Raw genomic sequence first — 15224 nt, forward strand, 5'->3', positions numbered from 1 at the left:
GCAGCGCCAACTGTTTTGGGATGGGAGGCCGCGGATCGCCCTCGCGAAGCTGACGCTCCCGTGGTACGATGGGGGGGGTCGCCCTCCCCGACATCAAACGTTATTACTGGGCCTCCCAGCTGGCTGCGATAAACCACGGGCTTTATGGGCCCGCCCTTAATCCGGCTTTTGAAATGGACAAATTGTTGTTGCCGGGTGGCGACTACAATCGTGCGCTCTACTCTAGATCGCTCGACGCACGTTTGACGGGTCCGACACGGGTCGCGGTACGGGTGTGGCATGCGGCAAACTCGGCGATGGGGTGGAAGGGTCGGTTGACCCGGGCGACGCCATTGTATGCATCTGAGCGACTGGGTTGTTTGTGGACTACGAAAGGCTTTGAGAAGTGGGACACGATCGGCATCAGCAGGGTGGGCGATCTTTGGACGAAGGGGGGATTTAAAACGTTTGATGTGCTGCAAACGGAATACCAGTTGCAGGACAGGGAGTACTTCCGGTATGTACAGGTTCGTCACGCGTTGTGTTCCGTATTCCCGGAGGTCGCGTCCATCCCGGAGTGCTCCCCTTTGGAAGATAGAGTGCTAGACGGGCATGTACCGGATGGCACTATCTCATTGATCTATAAAAAGCTCATCAACGATCGATCGGGACTGCTGGCCGGCCTTCGTGAGGCATGGGTTGCTGACGGATTGGAGCTGGATGACGAGGATTGGCTATCTGCGGTGGCCTCCCCGAAAGAGGTGGCCATACCGGCCCGCCTTCGTTTCGTCCAGCTCAAAATACTCCACAGGGTCTACGTTACGGGACCGGGTCTGATGCGTATGGGATATGCGGTGGATGGGATGTGTAAGCGTGGGTGTGGCTTGTTAGGGACCTTCTTCCACATTTTGTGGGAATGTCCGGAGGTGGCTCGATTCTGGCGTGGTGTACATGCGGTGTTGCAAGCGGTCACGCATGTTACGCTATTCCCCGAGTCTAGGAGATGTTTGTTGAATGTGTGGGAGCCGACTGATTACACGGTGACGCAAACGTGGTGGGTGACACTGGGATATATGGTGGCCAAGCGTGACATAGCACAATTGTGGGGCTCCCAGAGGTCACCAACGATTTCGGTATGGAAGGAAAATATGGATTGGTGTATGTTCCGAGAAAAGGTAGTGTATGTGGCGAGAGGTAAGCCTGGGAAATGGGTAAAAGTGTGGGGCCCCTGGAACTCCTATCGCGATCTGTACCCCGCCACTGACGCCTGACTTGGCGGCGGCCCAGTCTCCCTAGTCTGCACGTTCCCTTGATTCTGTGTTATCGTGACCACTTTGTCTCTGCCCCTGCCCGTCCCCCCTCCTATTCTTGTAGGTTGGTAGGGTCCTCCCGAGGGGAGCACATAATGTTGCCTAGACTTTTGCCGCCTTGTGGGTTTGTTTTTCGTTTTTCATTTAAAATGAAACCGCCATTTGGGATGTTTGGGCAATGTAGTCGCAAATGATACTTTTGATTTGTGGGACTTTTACCGCTTGCCGCTCATGTTTTATAAATGTGTTTTATGGTCTCACTGTTTGCTAGCGGCCGGCCTGAAGGTTGTAGGCCCATACTTGTATATCTCTTGAATTTTGTAATAAAGGTTTCAAAAAATAAATAAATAAATAAATAAACAAACAGTTCAGGGTAGGCATAGTGTTTTTTAAGGTGAGGGCGAACAGGGCCAATTTGGATTGAGTCATGAAGAAAGCTATGACTGAGGGAGTGCATAATCTCTTGCAATGGTGAGAGGTATAGGATTAGATCAATCTGGCGAGGGTTCATTGTTTCCAATGATTTCAGTGATTTCTAAGCCTACAATGTTATTGAAGCTGAAGACATGCTTTCCTGCTTAATCTCTGGTAAAATGCACGGGGGCATTGCCAATAGCCTGAGATGGTGAATGCTTGATCCTGTAGCTCCTCTCCCAGCTCACAAATCGCTACAGATCCACTACCCAGAGGAGCCGCTCCAGAGCATTCAGGGGTCACTGGGAAACACAACAGTAGCCCAACAACAAAATCCAACCAGCAGGCCCCGAATTTGGGAACAACCCCCCTTCAGTTTTGTGTGTGGGTCACGAGGCAAGACCCAAGATGATAGCTAGCGGGCTCTGTGCTTGCTCTGATGTCGTGGCCTAGACCTCAGGGGACTGAAGCCCAATGAACCTGACAAACTCGGAAAAGGCAGCTCTCTGAGAGGGGGCAGAGTCCAGGGGTCGCAGGCCCTGCCAAGTCCCAATTAGTAGAGGAAGCTTGCACCGGCTCAGCCTGGTTCAGCTTAAAAAGGAAGACAACGATGCAGCAGGGGGTTCTGCTCTTCATGAAGGAGCAGCCTGGAGGTGGTCAATCCCAGGGACAATGGAGAGGGTTCTTCATGCCTACCCAAGCCGTGTGACTAGTGACGACTGCATGGAAAAAACATCCAGGCCATGGATATGTGAAAAGGGCCAATGTCAAAATTACAGCAGCCAAAGGGTCTATCTGCGACAGCAAGAGGTAGATGGCTTGTACTCCTCTTTCCCTCCACTTAGGCGCACCAACAAATTTGGATAGACCCAAAGGGAGGGATAGCTTCAATGCAGAAGACTGCAGTGACTGGCCACCCACAGGAATCTCAATACAAGCTATGTCTCTAGTAGACTGTTGATGGGCCGGTGGAGTGAACAGGTCTTTTGTCCAGTGTTTGCTAAACCCCCTTTCTCACATCAGTGATGCCCAATAACCCTGAGCACCATTGGCGCACTATGTGCCAGTGATAAACCACCATTTTCTGAGTAGAGGACCACCCCTCACACCCTTTGGGCATTTAGTGTCATGAGGGAATGGTCACAGCTAATTTTCAACAGACCCAGTGATCACTCTGCTGCCCACAGGATGCAAACTGCGGACCCCATTGGCTGTGTTTTAATCAAGTAAGTATTCCACACACTACTGGATTCCATCGATAATTCCCTCTAAGCCCGGTATAGAGGTTAGCCTGTATCCATTGCTCAACTTTGAAAGACTCTGCCTGAATGAATTGCATAGGGACACAATGAGACTGGGGGAGACAGGAAGTGGATGGAAACCTGGGGATAATGTGGTAGACAGCATGTCAAGGCCACTGCTTTAAAGCCTGGGGTCTTTGAGCCTCATAGAATCAGAGAATTCAATAAACTTGCACATTTCCTCAACTTTTGCAGAGAGTACCCTGTGACAAGAAGCGAAAACTCAATTGGACTTGAGGGCCTGCCTGACTGTCCCAACACCGTAACAGGGGGCCAGGAAAGAAAAGAGATCAATATCAAGGGTTTCCTACACCAAGATGCAATTCGAAAAACAAGCAGTGAAAGGGGAGCTTGAATATTGCAGATGGCAGGACACACTCAGACTCCAAGAAGGGAATGATCAAACGATAACCACACACTTCCTCTAGCATACGTTTAGAGAAGTCAAAGAAGAAATACAGTGAAAAAAGGCCTGCAACAAATCTGAAAAGAGATGAGGAAGGGCACCAAAGAGCTGGGACACAGACTGAACAAGCTAGAAAGGGGTCAAGAACTGAGAACATCTACAGAGTCGCATGCTAACACTCGAGAAGCAGCATGGGACCCTCCAGGAGAAATGAGAAGACATTGAGAATCACTTTAGAGCGAATAACTTCCACATTGGGGGAGTCCCCACAAAGTAAACACAGAAACTTGAAATTGTACATTATGAAGGTCTTTAACGATGTCCACTCCAGGTTAAGTTGAGACCTAAGAAGGCTGGACAGAACCCACAGATTGTCCCTGATATCTTGCACAGGATCTCGTGTCTCATATCACTGAAGCGTCTATAGTTTCCTGTCCCTTACTTGGAAGCGGAAGCAGAAGCCGAGCGAGTGAGTGAGGCAAGACACGAGCAGCGAGTGGCGGCTGCAAACCGGGAGCCGGGTGCTGACAGCTCGGCGAACCGGGGGGGCTGGCGGAGACTGACCACACGATGATTTTACACTTCGGGGCCCTTTGAGGGTAGAAACAGTGGCAGAAGCAGTGGCAAGAGGTAGGGGGTAAGGGCGAGAGATGTCGGCCATCCTCGACCTCTAATGGCCGGCCCCTGCTCTCAGTGTGCCCGGTTTTCTGTTCTCCATCCTGCTCTCCGGTGCGATTTGGCTCGCCAGTGGCTCCCCAGTGGCCGGCCTGCTGCTCCCAGCGCTGCTTTCGGTGTGCCTGGTTCTCTGTTCTTCCACCCTGCTCTCAGGTGCCACTTTTGGGTGTGAAAGCGGAGGACTGCATTGACTGCATTAGGGCGGGCGCTTGCAGTATCTCGCACAGCTTGCTGATTGGAAGTGTGAGTGCGACGAGCTAGCAACAAGCAGCCGGCAGCCGCAAATAGCCGTGGTGATCCAAGTCCTCACCGCCAAGTCCCGCCAAGTCCCCACCGTCACCGGCTGAATGCCGCCAAGTGTACCGGAAATTGAGGCGGGGAGCCTAACTGGGTACCGGCAGTCCCAGACTCAGTGCCTCAGCGAAGAAGCGAGAATGTGAGTATACGAGGACAGTAAGCAGCGAGTGAGTGCAGCCGTCATCGGGGGAGGCTGCGGGGACTGCGGATTAACCAACAAACTAACCAATCATCAAAGTTAATCAAATAACAACAAAAAGAATAACAGCAATAAAACCAACAGTAACAACATTAGTAACAACAACAACAAACCGACACTGATACCATGTAGGTGATCATGAGGTCTGGCAAGGAGAGGCGGTCTGTAACAAATGTTATTAACAATAGAAAAAAGAAAGACAAGATCCTAAGAGAATCAACCGAAAGTCACTTTTCCACATTAACAACGCCGCTGGCCTCAGCAGCAGCAACAGCATAGGTAATTGCCTACAAGGACTCTGTAATCCTAGTGAACATGCTGGTAGATATAGATGGGGGCGGAGTAACAGACAGACCAGCACAGCCACCAGCAAATTTGGGGAAAAAAGCATTTTCAGCCTAATATATACTCCAAATTTTCATCTGGTGCAGTGTTAAATCTTAGTATTAACAAACAACTGGATTTCCCTTCCCCACTACATCCGGAAGACTCAACAGGCAAAGGCTCATCGGCCAAACTGACCAAATCAGGAGGATGTAGCATGGCTCTACCCAGCCCGACATTGAATGAGCAACAAAAGAGACTGCAGATCCACCGGTATCCCATGTAGCTCAGCAAAATGCAAAAAAACCCAATAAAGATACCGGAAAAGAGAAGGAAGAAAGCACACAATGCACAGGAAATCTGCCCTTCCCCACTATTTTGGAGGCTTCAAGATTACCATTAAGAGTACCATTGGAGCCAGATATTAAAATACAGACATGCCAGAATGTAATGACCTATGGAGTTGCAGCACTTTCAGCACTCTCATGTCCAGAAGCTTCTATAACTGCGGGCACTGCGGCTGCCTCTACTCTACACGAAATCCTAATTAAAGCAGCGGGAGAAAGCCCCCACAATTGAGTCCGAATGTTATTGACCTTGATCTCAAAGACATTAATGACACTAACGGGAAGATCACAGTGAAGACCACAGCGATGACAGCAAAGACTCAGTTCAGAGAGATCCCCGGAACGATAGTAAATAACACCGATATTGGCATTAAAACAAAAGTCAAGTCACCAAATCCACCTTTCCTTGGACCGCAGTCGGAACTCGTCCCCCTTATGCGAGGGGAAAGAGGAGCAAAGACGGGGTGAACAAAAAGACCCCGGAACTACGTGGTCAGCAATACGTCTTTCCTTACGTTTGAAGAATGTGAAGATTTGGTCACCACATACTCCACCGAGGACAAAGGAGAAACAGCCCCTCAAGGCACAGGAATGGCTACGAAGGGGAGTCAGGAGGAAACACCAACAGGAGAAAACAAAATATGGGCCTCTCTCTTAAACACCATGCAGCTTTCAACAAAGGCTCTGGAATATCACTCGGACAAGATGGACATTCAACTTGCCCTCCTTAACTGTCTAGCCCTGCATGTCACTGCATTGACAGCAAGTTGTCGGAAATGAACAACTTTATTAAAAGAGCTCAATCTGAAAAGGTAATAATCCCTCCAAGCTGCATCTGCCTTTTAATTGCAGAGAAACTCATAACACTGCCTACAGTGATGGGTGATCTTCTCATGGATTTAAAAAGTACATATTCAAATATTGGCAAGCCTAAAATTAGCAAAATTAAACTACAACAAGATCATTGTAAGGAAATGTTACGCCCGTCCAGGAACAAAAAGAGTGATCTGAGCCTGACAAGTATGGAAATACTCTGGTTACCGCCTCCATGGCGGTTGGGAAAGACACAGGGCCAGTCGTAGGTGTGACCTCAGAGTCAAAACAACATAAGGAACCGGAAACCCATGGAACAGCCAAAGTAAACAAGCTTTTGAGCACCGACCACTGAGGGCTTTTAGTCACCCCTGAACGCCAATCGATGGTGCAGACCGCCAGCAGTGTCAACAAGCAGATAAGCCAATCAGACAAGGGGGACGCCAAGTCGAACAAATGGCAATCATCCAAACAGCGTCGGAAACAGAGGAGAAAAGGAAGGAACAAGAATCCATCTATAAAATTCTTCTTTCAAGTCGCATCAAAATCCCCGAGTGGACATCAGCGAGTACGATGTGCAAGCGGGGAACCAACAAACGCGCAGCCTGAGCCAAATGCCATTGACGGCCCCCACCCATTAGGTACGGAACAAGCAGGAGAGGTGAATATAAGCGAGCATAATTACCTCGGACTCACCAACTTAAATGAGCAGGCCGAAAATCAACTAGAAACTATAACAGTAGGTGAAGCTGCCCCTGCGGTAACAGCATTTGCAATGGCACATGCCTAACAACTAAAAACAAGGGATGCCAAATCAAAAGTGGAAACAACAAATAGAACAAGGCCAGTGAAACAGCGAAGCGTCAGTGGCTGGCGCAGGGAATAAGAGCAAAGCCCGGACACCGCAGAAAGGGGAGAACAACAAAACGTGATACCCTTAAGCGCAGGGAGAAGCGGCAAATCCCTATGTAGTGGATCGCCCCCGAATGAGCCCCGACGGGAGATCCCCAAGTCAATTCTGTTAATTCCGGAGTATAAATCTAAAGGACGAGGAGATACCTTAAACAGAGGTAATATTCTCCAAATACTAACTGCTATTAGCAATCTGGCAGGGATCTGGTTCACATGAATTGGAATCAGTAGAATTTGAAATTTTTAAACACCTTTCGTAGCAAGAAGCAACCAAGACAGTCTGGGCAACTGGAGAAATAGTGGAGAAAATCCTCAAGGAAAAGCATCAATTAGAAACTTGGGGGATCCGACTGCATCTCCACCAAGCAGTTGGGTATCCAGACCCACTACTCCATCACCATCAAGAGCCCAACAACAGTAGACCAAGTAGAATGAGAGGTTCTGGGCCTGTTAATTCCGTGCTCAAGAGGGCATGTAGTACTTCTGCAGAGACCTTGAAGAGAAATAGTTCCATCAATTGGGACATCCGGGGTCAAGGAGGAATCGACACACTACTTGACTGGTCCTGGATAGCAAAAACCATAAACACAAAACCAGAGTCCCTTTGATAGAGATCAGAACAGGAAGCAAATACTTCAAACTTAAAATTCTGCTCCTGGAATATAAACGGCCTTGGAACTAAAACTATGGACAGTGCTTTACTGATGTACTTTCAACAATTTGACCTAATTCTGCTTCAAAAAAAGTGGCTGGAAGATCCACTCCACCTACTAGGTTTTAAATCATATCACCTTCCAGCAACTAGAAATTCAAACTTCGGCCATTTTAAAGGAGGCCTCACGACTTACGCCTCGATTAAAACCATAACGACTGTTAAGGAACTAACAAGTAAAAGTACTCCAACAAATGAGATAAAAACAATTCAACTGGAAATAGCTGGTCCTAAAGACAAACAGAAGTTAATACTTGTTAACACCTATTAACACCCCCGGAACAAAAGAAACGCCGCGAAACAACTGATAACAGAACTTACCGAGTAGGCAACTTCAAACTATATCAACTCCGGCTACTTTAATATGTTCATTACAGGGAGTGGTGACTCAAGACAGGCCGGCAGAAGACCAACAAACAGCGTGGGCGATCCCACTACAGGGCGTGTGTAAGTGGGGCAAGCTAACTAAAATCTCTAAAGAACTGTTGAAGGATCTAGAAAGCCTGTCCTTGGTACCACTAAATGGTCGATTGACGGGGGATCGTCCCCAAGCTGCAACTTTCCACAATGCATTTGCCGACACCGCAATAGACTATACTTTTTCATCCTTACCACTTTACTATTTAATAAAAGATTTCAGGATCGGCATGCTAGATTATAGTGATCATCAACCACAAGAGTTCACAATTGCTATGCAAGGAACAGCACTCACCCAATTGCTGACTCATTCACAAACATCACATTTAATCACCGGAGAATAAAATGTTACACACGTGACCCAGGAAAACTCTTTACTGAAAACCTTGGCCCATCAAGCCCTAATGCGAACGTAACGAAAGCAGAGCAAAAAATCCGACAGTAACCACTTAGCAGGCCAGCAAGCAATCAAAGAATTCCTCTATCGGCAACCCATCATGCCGAATTAAGACAAATAAGGGGCAAAGTCAACAGAGCAATGCGTAGCCTCCGTCGAAATCGCCCCGCCGACAACACACAGCTGGAACTAAGGAAGCTCAGGGCCCGTAAAAATAAAATCATCTGGCTAGCGAAAAAGGAAACCGCTGAAATAACATGGGCAAAACGGTTATACGATGCAAAAACAAACAATAGCACCAGGTTTTGGCACAGAGCCAAGAGTATAGAGAACCCAATGGCACCAGGAATCAACTCATATACAACGGAGGATTCCTGGGTAAAATACCTACAGAGTCATTTCAACCCTAAAGCTGGTGAAAACACACAAGACGTAGTGGTATGCCAGAGTGAGTGGCAGCCCCTAAAACATCAAGGTCCCGAGCCTGTATCCCTCTTTTCAATTAAAACGATTGTGAATAGAATTTCAAAAAGCCGAAACGAAGGAGCGCCTGGCCCTAACGGCCTCCCTCCAATTATATACAAGCAAGACCCAACCTACTGGGCTGGAGCATTATTACGACTCTTTAACAATATTCTTGAAACCGGATGAATCCCAGATTCTTGGAAGGGATCGATCATTTCACCTATCCATAAGAAAGGTAGCAAGAGCGAACCGAAGAACTATAGGCTCATAACACTCATTGACATTGAGGCCAAATATTATGCCGGCCTATTATTGGCTGAAATTACTGAGTGGGCAGGGGAAAAAGATCTAATCCCTATCAACCAAACAGGTCTTTTAAAAAACCTAGGGACAAATACAAACATTCTTGCTCTTTCACTTTTAATTGACCCTACAAAAGCAATCAATAAACCACTATTTGTCTGTTTCATCGCCTATAGAGTTGCTTTTGATAGCGTTAACAGAGGGAACTTGTGGGTTAAGCTAGCTGGGTGGAAAATAGCCCCAACCCTTTTGAACCAGCTAATCTTACTCCACTCTAAGACATGGGTCCAAATTAAGCTGGAGACCGGCAACAGCCTTTCAAGGAGGATCCCAACCACTAAAGGGTTAAAACAGGGCTGTGTTCTTGCTCCAACCTTGTTTAACCTTTTTGTATCAGACTTCTCAACTGAGTTGGATAATTGCCATCACCACGCCCCGAATTTGGGTGGTCTGACACTTTCAAACTTACTATACGCCGACGACCTGATATTGATCAGCCGAACCCCAGTTGGCCTGCAGCATCTGATAAATGTCACGAGCAATTTGGCCAAAAAGAACAGATTAAGTATAAACCTTGAGAAGTCCAATATTATGGTATTCAATCAGCGGAGCGAGAGGGCCAAAAACCCAGCCTACTTCAGACTCCCTTTCATTGCCGTTTAGTAATGGCACATGGGAAGATGTCAGAGAAGCATGATGAGATGCCAGGCTAAATTATTCTAGTTGACAAGGATATTTTTGTTACAGGCGAGTATTATCTTCCTCCCTTGACTTCAGGTTATTCCCAGTGAAGAGACATTATGGGAAGAGGGGGTGGTCCACTTCCCAACCAGATCAACGGACTTATGCTAGATCAAACACTGGTAGCTCCCAAACAATGAAAGACCACGCAGTAACACTTCCAAGACTCACTGATGACACACACCATATGGACACTGAAAATTGTAAAATACGTCTAAGGTCTCAATAGCTCAACCAAGCGAGTGAAAATTTTGCAAGAGCTACAATACATGGATGCATACATTTGCTTCCTGCATGGGATGTACCTACTTCCTGTGGGTCAATTTTGGCTACTGATGTGCAAGTTCTCTAGGCAGTAGCATGCCTCAGTGCCAACCAAAACAGTGGCAGCAGCAATCTTGCTGAGTTCCCAACACAGCTTTGTGGAACACAACACTAAACCAAACAAGGAGAGGAAATGGATAGTGTGTACTGACTGGAGGAGCCATCTTGCAATGTTATTTTATGTTATGTATATTTGTAAAGCGTACAATTACCAGAGAGGTTATCCTGGCACTGAGCAGGTGTGAGTCTAGCCTTGCCTAGGGTAGGCAAGAGGAACTTATGAAGAGCCAAGTCGAGAAGGAGGCTCTGATGTGTATTGGCAGGTCATCCCAGGCCTTAGGAGTCATGAAGCAGAAGTCCCTGCCAGGAGTTCTGTGTTTGCATATGCAAAATATGTGAAGGATGTGTGCAAGAAAAAGTCTAGCTGAGTGAAAGTATCTGGATGGTTTGTGAATTGAGAGGCGGGCCAGGATTAAGGTAGGCTGGGCCATTGTTGTGAAGTGCTGTGAAGGTGGGTGTGAGGAGTTTGAACTGCATTTGAGTAGTAGGAGTCAGTGGAGTTCTCCAAGGTGCTGTGTAATGTGTGTGTAATATCGATGGCTGAGTGTAATTCTTGCTGCTGAGTTCTGGATGGTTTGGAGTTGTCGGTGAGTTGTTTGCTGATCCTAACATAGAGTGTGTTCCAGTAGTCCAGTGTGCCGGTGACAAGGGTATGTGTGATTGCTTTGCTGGAGTTGGTCAGGAGCTATTTGAATTTTTTTATTTAGCATCTTCGGTGTGAGGAAGCAAGAGGCAGCGATGGGGTTAACTTGGTTGGTTATTTCAAGTTTACGGTCTAGGCTAATCCAGAGGTTCTAAGATTGGGTGGTGAGGGTGGGTCCTGGTTTGGCCAGCCACCAGTTTGAGTCCCAAGAAGAAGGGTTCTTCCCAAACATCACAACTTCCTTCTTGTTGGTGTTGAGTTTGAGACACTTGGTCTTCATCTAGTCTGCGACTTCAGTCATGAAGGTGGCAAACTTGTTTCGGGTGTAGGGTGTCTTCTCCGAGATGGGTTGAGTATCGTCTGCTTAGGAAAGGACATCTATGTTTTGGGTGTGGATGGTACTAGCAAGAAGAACATGTATGCGTTGAAGAGGGTCAGGGGAAACAGCCATTACATTGCATGCATAACAATGCATGCGATTACAACGTGGTCGTTACAACGACCGTGTTGTTACATTGCAGAACCATTACAACGCAAGTCGTTACAACGACTTGCTGTAGGGGGCGCTCTAAGCTAAGGAATAATATAATTTACTATTCCAACACATACCCTACTGTTGTACACACTGGAGTTGGAATAGTAAATTATACTATTCCAACATCCAGTGCCTCCTACAGCAAGTCGTTATAACCACTTGCATTGTAATGGTTGTGTGATGTAACAACGCGGTCGTTGTAACGCTCAGAGATGATTCTTGTGGTACCCCGCAGATGAGGTTGCGTGCTTTCAAAGAGTAGGGTGCCTGGCTGACTGACTGTGTCCTTCCATTGAAGAAGAAGCAAATCCAGCAGAGAGTGAGTACTTCGATTCCAAACTCTTGCAGACGTCAGATGAGAATCGGGTAAGAAACCATGTCAAACGCTGCAGAGATTTCCAGTAGGATAAGGGCAGCCATTTCTTCTATGTCCTGAATCATGCGGATGTTTTCTGTGACAGAGATGAGGGAAGTTTCAGTGCTATGGTTAGGTCTAAACCCAGACTGCGGGATGTTGAGGAGTTGGAGGTTGTTGAGATGGTTGGTGAGGCGTTTGGCGATGAGGTTCTCTAGTACTTTATCTGGGTATGGTAACAGGGAGGTGGGTCTGTAGTTGGCAAGTGTAGAGGGATCTATGGAGGGCTTCTTGAGTAGGGGAGGACTGTGGTGTGTTTCCAGGTGTCCAAGAAGGTGGCCAATGAGAATTCAGGATTGGCGTGAGTGCTGTGCTGAAGGGTGAAAGCCTTTGCCAAAGGTTTGGTGGGACAAGGGGGCCCCAGAGTGGATGATCTGCATGGTAGCAGTGGGTCCAATCATGGTGATGGCAGGCCCTTTAGTCAGAGTTGTGCCTTTGAACGAGATGGAGAGTTGTGTTATGAGGTCTGTGGGGCCAGTTGAAGGTTGAAATTGCTGTGTATGGGGAAATCTTTCACAATGGCAAAGATCTCTTTGCTGCTGTTGGATTCAGGCGTTGATGCAGTCTGCGAGCATGGTGCACTAGGTGGAGTGGATCTGCTGCTGGTAGCATCTTAGAATGGATTTAAAGGTGTTCCTGTCTGTGTCGTCATGGCTTGTTCTCCATCTTCACTCCAGTCGTTTGTGGTGGTACTCTGTCATCCTGTAGTAAAGTGAGTACCCTCCTAGAGAATAGACTATGTGCTATCCAAGCCCATAGACATGTGGGGGAGGTCTTAGATGAGAGAAGAGGTCCAAATGAGTGAGGAAGAGAAAAATCAGGTAGTCCCCTCTTACTAACAAATGCTGTAAACAATTGCTTTCATTGTGACCACAACGATATTTGGAGTCTGTGACACTCGCTAAGCTTCCTACCTCATATATGACGCAGTTGGACAACCACATAATCAAAGAGGAGATTCTAAGGGCGATAAATAATTTGAAGCCAGACAAAGCACCCAGGCCAGACGGCTTCACTGCTTCCTTTTATAAAAAAATTGTCCATCAATTACTTAAGATCTTGATGGAGCTTTTCACTGAGTTTGTATGTGGGTGGGAAATCCCTCATAGCAAAAACAGGCTAAGATCCCACTTTTGCTTTGTACTGCCCAATCTCCCTGTTAAACATAGATGTAAAGATCTTTACCAAGATACTGGTAAACTATCTGGACAGGGAAATGCCTTTTCTAACTCATGCAGATCAGACAGCATCTACAACCTCTCCCACATGTCTAAGGGCTTGATCAGCATGTAGTGTGTTCTCTAGAAGTGTACCCACTTTACTGCACCCTATTCGGGGAAAAATATGGTTAAGTGTATCTTTTTCAAGGGTGCGGAGCTGACCTTGTAAAGAGATTAGTTTCTTCCAGATATTCCAGAGGGGCTTAGATTTATGCTTTGCCAGCTTGTCCTTTGCTATTGTTTTCATTTGCTTGAGGCGTCCTGCCTCTTGTTCAACCAGTGTTAATACTAGGAGGGCTCTCCATTTGATCGACATGGTGAAAAAACTCACCAAGAAGGTGGTACTTCTGTCCCTTACAACGAAAAATCATTTGATAGGGTAGACTGAGACATAATGAGTGATGCTATAAGGAAATCTGAGATAGGTGACCGCCTTATGGATAGATAGATGCTTTCTACAAATTTCCATGGGACAGGCTACATTTTGCTGGAAGGCTCTCAAAGTGCATTAATGTCTTTGGAGCTACCTGTCAGGGGTGTCCTCTTTCACCCCTGACAAAATACATATATGGTGCTTAATATACGACAACCTGTATCAAAATATGTACAGCAGTGACAATCACCCTAGATCATTGTAATTCTCACCTTTGGGGTTTTCCGCAGGGGCAAGATGAAGGCCAGTAGCAAGTTCCCAACTCCCCCCAATCACCACAGAGGCCCAACGAGGTCAAAGTCTACAATGGTGAAATGGGGAAGAGGGGGGAAACAAGGGAAAAAAAGACACACTTCCAAAATATTCACGGCTGAATAGGAATCTTCACGATCACAGACAATGCCTGCAGTAAGACAAGAGGTATGTATGTGTATGACTACATAGAACTAATACATAGCAACAATCCCAGTACTCCCCCATCAATGCAGTGTTTTTATCTCTGTGACAACTACCTGTGAATTTATCCTCTTCCGTTAATGTTATAGGTATCCGAGGCAGAGAAGCACTTTTCTTCCTATATAAAAGAATATGCGTATTAGGTTGTGTCAATAATATAGAGAATAATGAATGTGTAAATATTCTATGTACAAAGGCAGATATTAACTCACCAGAATAGTCCCAAAATATAATAATCCCAATGGAATAAAAACAAAAAACATATTTACGGGATGGAGTGGACCAGCGTAATAAGAAAAACAAGAAATATTTACCAAAAAATAGGCAGGGGTGATATAACAAAATAATTCGTTCCTTAACTTCAGGATTTGTTTTGTTATAAGTATTCTTACTTTCTTTTTGCAGCTAGCAGCAGTGCACAATAGGAAACGGAATCTCCAAACGCCGTGGAGACACAGCAGATAAGTATGACCTAATTAAGATGGCCTCACGTGAGATCAAGTTGGAACTGCTGGTTCTTTAATTGTCATGGTTTTTCTTCTTTTTTGTAGGATTTGATGACCCGAGGGGTAGCGAGGCGAGCTGTGTAGTGGAAGTTTTCCCTAGAGTACGGAAACACAACGAGGCGCAGTCCGATGCCAAACGCCAACATCGACCGCCAACGGGACCCAGAAGTGACGGTGAGTTCAGAGGTCAAGGACTGAATACGCGCACGTCACGTGTGCACAAGAACGCGAAGCGCTCTTTCCTTCTCGCTTCCCTCTTTATTTCTGACTTGCTCTGACCCGCCCCCATATGCGGTCAGCAATCCCAACAATAACAAGCAGTGTAGTGAGATATACATTAGAGCAAACAACTTTTCTCAACATGCACACGGAAGGGAGGTGCTGTACAAGATAGGTGGCACTACACTTTTATTACTGAGGGGTCAGAAAATGTCCTCAACATACGATCTCTGGATTTAGAGGGTATGGGTACTCTTGGGACACAAGAAACTAGCATACGGCTTTAAACATGTGATACAGATTTACTACATTGTGGAATACATGTTCTGGCACACTTAAATTTGGACAACATGGGTGTTACATTCCCGCAGGGCCGGCTTTAGCGCCGATGGCGCCCTATG

The 15224-nt window shown here is 46.6% G+C and overlaps 1 long non-coding RNA gene across 2 annotated transcripts in view; it reads right to left on the bottom strand.

Moving 5' to 3' along the window:
* The window catches only part of LOC146810588 (uncharacterized), a 120434-nt gene extending 105667 nt beyond the window's left edge, over positions 1–14767 (bottom strand). The window contains exons 1-3 of one of the 2 annotated variants that reach the window (XR_014965704.1): positions 14491–14767; positions 14155–14216; positions 13855–14045 (exon numbers count right to left, since the gene is read on the bottom strand). This is a non-coding gene — a long non-coding RNA (uncharacterized LOC146810588). The remainder of the gene's footprint in view (positions 1–13854; positions 14046–14154; positions 14217–14490) is intronic. The other variant, XR_014965705.1, reaches the window with a different exon arrangement.
* Positions 14768–15224: the final 457 nt, after the last annotated feature.

The sequence above is a fragment of the Triturus cristatus genome, chromosome 7, assembly GCF_964204655.1.
Source record: "Triturus cristatus chromosome 7, aTriCri1.1, whole genome shotgun sequence".
Lineage (NCBI taxonomy): Eukaryota > Metazoa > Chordata > Amphibia > Caudata > Salamandridae > Triturus > Triturus cristatus.